This window comes from Macrobrachium nipponense, chromosome 45 (assembly GCF_015104395.2).
Source record: "Macrobrachium nipponense isolate FS-2020 chromosome 45, ASM1510439v2, whole genome shotgun sequence".
Taxonomy (NCBI): domain Eukaryota; kingdom Metazoa; phylum Arthropoda; class Malacostraca; order Decapoda; family Palaemonidae; genus Macrobrachium; species Macrobrachium nipponense.
The window spans coordinates 20163514-20171013 of NC_061105.1; positions in this window are offsets into that span (position 1 = coordinate 20163514).

Consider the following 7500-nt stretch of genomic DNA (forward strand, 5'->3'; position numbering starts at 1 on the left):
ATTCATATTGTTGGTTTGATTGATAATAGCCGATTCCAGCATCTTCCTTTTGTACGGACAGCTACTTTTGGAAACCAGCTGTGCTGCACTCTATACTGTTTTTTTCCATCTGTCCACCCCCCTGTGGTGTTTGCGTATGGTAACACTGCGTCCTGGGGTTTAGATAGTTACGCTATGTGTAAGTTTTAGGTAAATAAAAGGATGTCTGGGTGTACATTTGCAACTGAAAAGTGTTTTTATAATTTACTGTATACGAATTACAACGTTAATATTCGAAATAGGATATTGTTATTAGTGTTGAATGTACGCTGAATGTCACTATCTAAAGCCCGGGACGCAGTGTTACCATTAGCAAACACCTCAGGCGGGTGGGCAGATGGAAAAAATCGGAGTATAGTTTATGGTACGCATGGCCTTCATCCCTAATATATGTAGGAGAATCCATGAGCTCTCTGAAGCATCTCGCACTGATCTTTTGTGCTCTAATAATCTTTGCGAGATAGATCTACCCGTCTCCCCCACGTAAATTTCATTACAATTGCTGCAAGATGTCCGGCTTCCTCTCTTTTTTTCTTTTATTCAATTATGCATTTATGAGCGAACTCCTGATGGATTTGGGATGATGGAAAATGAAAGGATTATTAGGCCTGGTGTGTTCAGTTTTATTTTGTTGCTAAAATCTATTTGTCTGTTGTGAGTAGCATCTCTGTAGTATATTGTATTCGTTTTATTAATAGCCTTCTCGATAATGTATGTATTAGTTGTTGGCGGATCATGTTGAATTCTTTATCTTCGTATTCACTTGAACATATTCTAAGCCCCTGAGGAATAGGTTTCACCCGACCATGATCTTTACGGAGACGTCGTAGTAACTAAAGAAGTGAATACAAGAAACAGTGAAATGTATACAATGAAAGCATATCTGTTCTGTTTTCTTATTATTAGTACATCCAGGAACTAGCGAATATAGTCTATTGAAAAATTTATTGAAATCGCTTCAGCTATTATCCCAGTAAGTAAAACTATCATCTATGTATCTAAGCCAGATCATACTGTGGGGTTTGATAGACGAAAAAATTTCTGTTTCGAAATATTCCATGTATAGGCTTGCTACAAGGGGGCATCGTTTAAAAGTTCTTGAGCTTTACTGATGTACATCTCCTTACCTAAGAGAACTATTTTCCCGTCTTTGTCTGATTTTGTGATTATGATACCCTCTCTTTTTCTTAACCTAACTAACACATTTTGGAGTATTTTCGGGAGAGAATTTTCTTTATTTTGCTCAAGGCATTGAGCCAAATGCCTTTGAGACATGCATCTCTTTTTTGTAAATTTTTTACTAAATTTTTATCAAACGCCACCAAGAAGTTAAGGTTACTCTCGGGAACTGGTTTTACAGAGAATGAAACACTTAGATTTAGGACACACCACACACCAAGACATCCATGTGATCAGAAGAAAATTAAGCGAGTTAGCCACGTTGCTTCGCCTCCTGTGCCAGAATGATATTATGTACAGATATCTCTCCTATTTTATGCTTTCAGGTGCCACTGAAAACAGTGAAACCCACTCCAGAAATCTGCGCAACAAATTAAGAAGGCTAATTAGGAACAGTATATGGAATAATCTTGGCTTACCCAATAATATGCTGAACCCCTCTAACCATCCCATCACAGCAGAAGAACAGACTGTCTTAAATCTTGGTGTTTCATTCGCTCTAAATCCAGGTCCCATCAGTAAACTTAATTTCTTGGTTGCATTGGATAAACATTTTGCAAAAAAAACACAACAGACAAATAGATTTCAACAACAAAATAAAACTTCCGTTCTATGGAAACATCGAAAAAGCTACAGAAAACCCGGTCTAATAATCCTTTCATTTTCCATTATCCCAAATCCATCGGAGGAGAAGAAGTCCGAGTTTACAAGTATCGTGCAGCAATTGTAAAGAGATTTACGAGGAGGAGACTGGTAGGTACATCTCGCAAATATTAACAGAGCACAAAAGATCAGTACGAGATGCTTCAGAGAGCTCGGGTATTTTCCTACATATTAAGGATAAAGGCTATACCATAAACTGTAGTGTAGCACAGTTGATTTTCAAAAGTAGTTATCAGTAGAAAAGAAAGATACTGGAATCAGCTATTACATCAAAAATATATGGTTGCAACATTCATATAGCGTGTTATGGGCCTTTTTTCTTCATATTATAGAGTTGTATTTCAATAAGACATTCATATATTATTATTAATCCCCTTTACTTTTGCATTCGATTAGAATAACAGGGAAGTATAAGCATTAGGCTCCCATCGCTCTCTTTCTGTAAGTCTCCGATTCACAGTATACCTTCTCTGTTCTCTCTGCCGCTTTCTCCTGCATTTTACAGAGAACGTCTCATCCTGCTAATCCGCCAAGGTCATAAAAGCGAGCAACGAGAGAGGAACGCTCTCACTTAGTCTCCACTCCTCAGGTTAGACGCTCCATAGGACCAACTGGGTCCTTACCCTTTCACGTGTTGCCATGGATCCACCGCCGACCGAATTTGGACAAAGGTCCCCCTCCATTGGCACCCTTGAGAAGTGGGCTCCTACGGTCAATCTCTCTCTAAGGTAAAGTGCAGATTCAGTGGCAGTCTCTATATTACTCTTACTTTATTTCTTACTGTTATTTTCTTGTGCCTGGGCTTGTACGATCGCTCATCGTTACCCTCTTCAGTGCCCCCACATCTGTGCTCCTTTATTCTATAAGATACTCTGATTTAAGAGCTGTGGTCCCCTTGAATGGGGTGTGCAAGTGCTTACTGTTTGATTGACCACCTGATATTAGCAACTGCTAAGAGAATGTATTGAAGGAGATAACGTAAGTTTGTGGTTGTGTTCACATCTCCTCACCACCCTCTCAATACAGTAAAGTTTTGAGTAGTAATGGATTGCCCAAGGTTCACAAGACCGATGTCCCAATGCGTCCTATTCTTTCCTCTATTAACACAGCCAATTATAATCTTGCTAAATTCCTAGTAACTATTCTGGAACCATTAACTAAGGGCCCTTACACCTTAACGTGTTCTGCCGACTTCAAGGGTGAAATGATCAAACAGGACTCCGACTTATTCATGGTTAGCCTGGACGTTGAATCCTTGTTCACCAACGTCCCTGTGGGGGAAACCATTCAGATTATTTTAAATAAGTTTTTTCCTGATGACGATACTTTATTTCATAATTCCAGCAAGAATCTTTTTAAACAGTTTTTAGAGCTGGCCGTGCTGGACACAGCCTTCATTTTCAATGGAGTTCTGTTCAAACAGGTGGAGGGAATGGCCATGGGAAGTCCTTTGGAACCTACGTTCGCCAACATTTTTATGCACTCTGGAAGAGCGCATAATGGACACCTGCCTGCCCCTTATCCTTCCTCCTTTTATTTTATAAACGTTATGTTGATGGCACGTTTGTCCTATTTAAACAAGCTTTTAATGCAGATTCTTTCTTGGAATTCGTCAATACCCAACACCCTAATTTAAAATTTACGCTAGAAAAAGAATCTAACAGTAAACTCCCATTTTTGGACGTTCTTGTGTAGGATTCCACACTGGTATATATCGTAAAGGTACGTTTACGGGTTTAGGTATGAATTTTTATAGCTCGTGTTATTTCAATTTTAAATTAAACGCTGTTTCTACCCTCCTCCACAGGGCTTTTACTCTCATCTAATTGGCTGACCTTTCATGAAGAAATAAAAACTCTTTCAAACTATTTCAGGAACAACTGTTTTCCGTCAAAACTGTTCTACAGACAGTTAAACAGTATGTTGAGTAAGAAGATGACGCCACCTCCTCTATATCACACTGTCCCAAAATGAATTTGTACGCGGCATTCCCCTACATACAAGATGACACTTTCAGGAAGAAATTTCTAACCATCATCCAAAAGGAATTACCGGCCCTCAACTTGAAACTCATTCCGAAGAATCCCCGAACAGTTGGCTCTCTCTTCAAGTTCAAAGACAAGCTCAGTCCTTTGTTTACATCCAACGTTATATATATAAGTAAAAGTGGCCCAGATGTAGTCAGGGGATCTATGTCGGATGTACAAAGAGGCTGCTGCGAGTGCGCATTGATGCTCACAGAGGGGTCAGCTTCAGAACTGGGAGCAGATTGTCTAACCCTGAATAATCTAATATAAAAAACCATGCAAAAATATGTAAAACTCTTATAGACAATAAAGGTTTTTCGATAGTAGGACAGGTACAAAAAGAAAACGACTTAATAATACTGGAATCCATTATTATCAAATTGACCGTACCCCCGTTAAACTCCCAAACATCATCCACACAATTGTTTATTGGCTGATGGTCTTGTTGAGCTGCTTTTCTCTGTCTGTATGTTTGTTTCTCCCTCTCTCTCTCTCTCTCTCTCTCTCTCTCTCTCTCTCTCTCTCTCTCGTTGTAACTCTATACGAGTACAGTAGTCTATTTTTAACTTCCTTCGGGGTAGGTTGTCACCAGCCATTTGCTTGTTCTTTACGTAAATGTTTTAGCAATTATATTAGGAATGTTTTAATTTAATCATAACATGTAATTCGGATTTTATTAGTTTATTGATTGCCATGTTCGATTGTTTGCAGCCTAGAAACTGCAACAATGAGGAGTTGGGAAACGTCGGCATATATTTTAATAAAATGCATATGGATAGTGCCTTTCCCTGACCCGCCTCGGATTGTTCTTCGAGCTGTTGCTCCGGAAATTGGAGTTTTATATGTATATATATATATATATATATATATATATATATATATATATGTGTGTGTATATATATATATATATATATATATATATATATATATATATATATATATATATATATATATGACGATTCATAAATGGAACGTGATGATATATAAATAGAGAAATTCCACGAACGATAAACGATGGAGTTCTGCAAGGTCTTTCGGGTTCTTGTCCTTTACTTTACTTTTTTAAAAATAATTTTATAAAGAAAGCTTGCATAGAGACTGGAAAATCTAGCAAGGATTTAGAAATACAAAGTAAACAGATTAAGTATTCTGTCATTCATTTAAACTCTCACAGAAAAAAATTGAGAATAAATTGGACTGAAAGTTCAGTGAATGGCAGATCAAAAGATTTCTCTCCTCATGGAATCTTTTAGAATCCGCTATTATACAGCTTTACTTCCAGTTGTAATTTTAACCTTTGCCCTGGCATCTATTATTTGGACCCCTGTATTAGTAAAATGTTTAAGAATGACGTAAATAATAAAATCACTGACTTAATTACAAATAAATTATCTTATATATATTTTCTATGTATTCGTCTCTTTAATATTTTTTGTAAAAATGTTCACCGTGCAAAAATTTTTATCGTTCGCCAAATGGAAAATTACAGAGTTGTACTTTTATAAAATTTTTGGAGGTCAGTCATCTTCCTTGTGCAATCTTTCGTCCTGTTCCTGCCTCTAAGCTGTTGGGCCCAATTTTTTTTTGACCTCTTAACCCTGTTATGGTAAGTATACTAATTCTTTGCGTTGAATTCCAGGTACAAATTTTTCCTTTGTGATTCCTATCTGTCACCTGCACGATATATACATACACACACATATATATTTATATATATATATATATATATATATATTATATATATATATATATATATATATGTGTATACATATATATATATATATATATATATATATATATATATATATATATTATATATATATATAGTGTGTGTGTGGGTGTGTATTAATCAGCTCAGTTATGTGTATTAATCAGCTCAGTGGTCTGTTTAAACTGCAATATAAAATATAGCGTGTTTACTTATATAGAAAGCGAGAGATAGAGAGATAGAGAATTTAATTATTCTATTGCTTAATGCATACTCAAACCCGGAGGGTACTGCTGGAGATTAGAATCTTCCCATTCATGATTAAAAAACATTTGTGTTGATCACTTTCCTGCTCTGTTATGTATCTCCAGGCTGAAAGGAACGATGCTTCATTCATGCTCTCTCTCTCTCTCTCTCTCTCTCTCTCTCTCTCTCTCTCTCTCTCTCTCTGTCTCTCTCTTTCCATTCATGATATAATCACTCTTTTTATATAGCTGTCCTTCGTCCATTTAGCATAATTTCCCAAATGTTAGCGTGCAGCACAAAGCAATTAGTCCTTGTTGGATTTACTAATCCCCAGACTGCCTCGTAGCCGGGGAGTGTCAGCAGTTGTCGTGAGTTTATGATCTGATGAAATAAAGTCTTATTATTGGCTCTTATCAAAACTAGTTTGTCTTCAGAATAGATCTAGTGATTTTCGCCACATGCAGCAGTGTTCAGTTTTGGATGTACAGTGTTTGGTCTCATGGAACATAGCTCTCTCTCTCTCTCTCTCTCTCTCTCTCTCTCTCTCTCTCTCTCTCTCTCTCTCTCTGTAGACCGAGAAGAAAACTTATTAAATGATTCCACTACTGACAGATGTTTCGCACATTATAGTAGAGGATTTGCGAGGGGAAAATTAAGTTTTCTCAGATAGTGTAACTGGTATGTATCTACATATATGCTGAAACAGCTTTTTGACAAATTACATTCAGTCCACAGAAGATCTTAAGGAATAAGTGGTTGGTTTGATTTTCAAACGACCCTGAGTAAAACTAACTCGACCGGTGCCCAAATGTGGTAAAGTGGTGAAGGAAACAAAAGTCTCAGTTTGGTTCTCCGGATATTGCTCATAATTATTCAGTTACTGGTTTTAATTAACACTCATACATGTACAGAACAAGCGATATGTAGTTTTATATAATAGATATATATATATTATATTAATTAATATATATATAGAGAATATATATATGTATATATATATATATATATATATATATATATATATATATATATATATATATATATATATATATATATATATAAATGGATGCATGTATTTCTTATGTATTTAAGTGTGTGTGTGTGTGTGTGTGTGTATACCACATACACTTTTAAATGTATTAAGCAATTTCAACCAAACTTGGTATACATATGACTTACCATCTGGGAAAGAATACTGTTTGGGGTAAGACATTACTGGCACCAAAGGGGGGTGTTGGATGGGGTGTGGGGGAATGGAGTGACATGTAAAAATAACTGAAAACGAAAGATAGTATTTGACCCATACTTTTCAAGAATGCTGAGATGAATAGTGACACTCCCAATGCCCTTTAATTCCAAGTTCAGCCCCAATGGAGGGCAGATGGTGGTGGTGGTTCTGGTAAAAAATAACTGAAAATGACAGATATTAGTGTCTAATCCATAGTTTTCGAGGTTGCTGAGATGAATAGTGACACTCCATTGCCATTTTAGTACAAGGTCAGCCCTGACAGGACGGGGGCGGTGAGAAGGGTCCGAAAAATAAAATGTAACAAATGACAAATATTAAGTCTAATCCGTAGTTTTCCAGGTCGATAAGATGAATGAAGACACTCCCGATGCCCATAAGTCCAAGTTTAG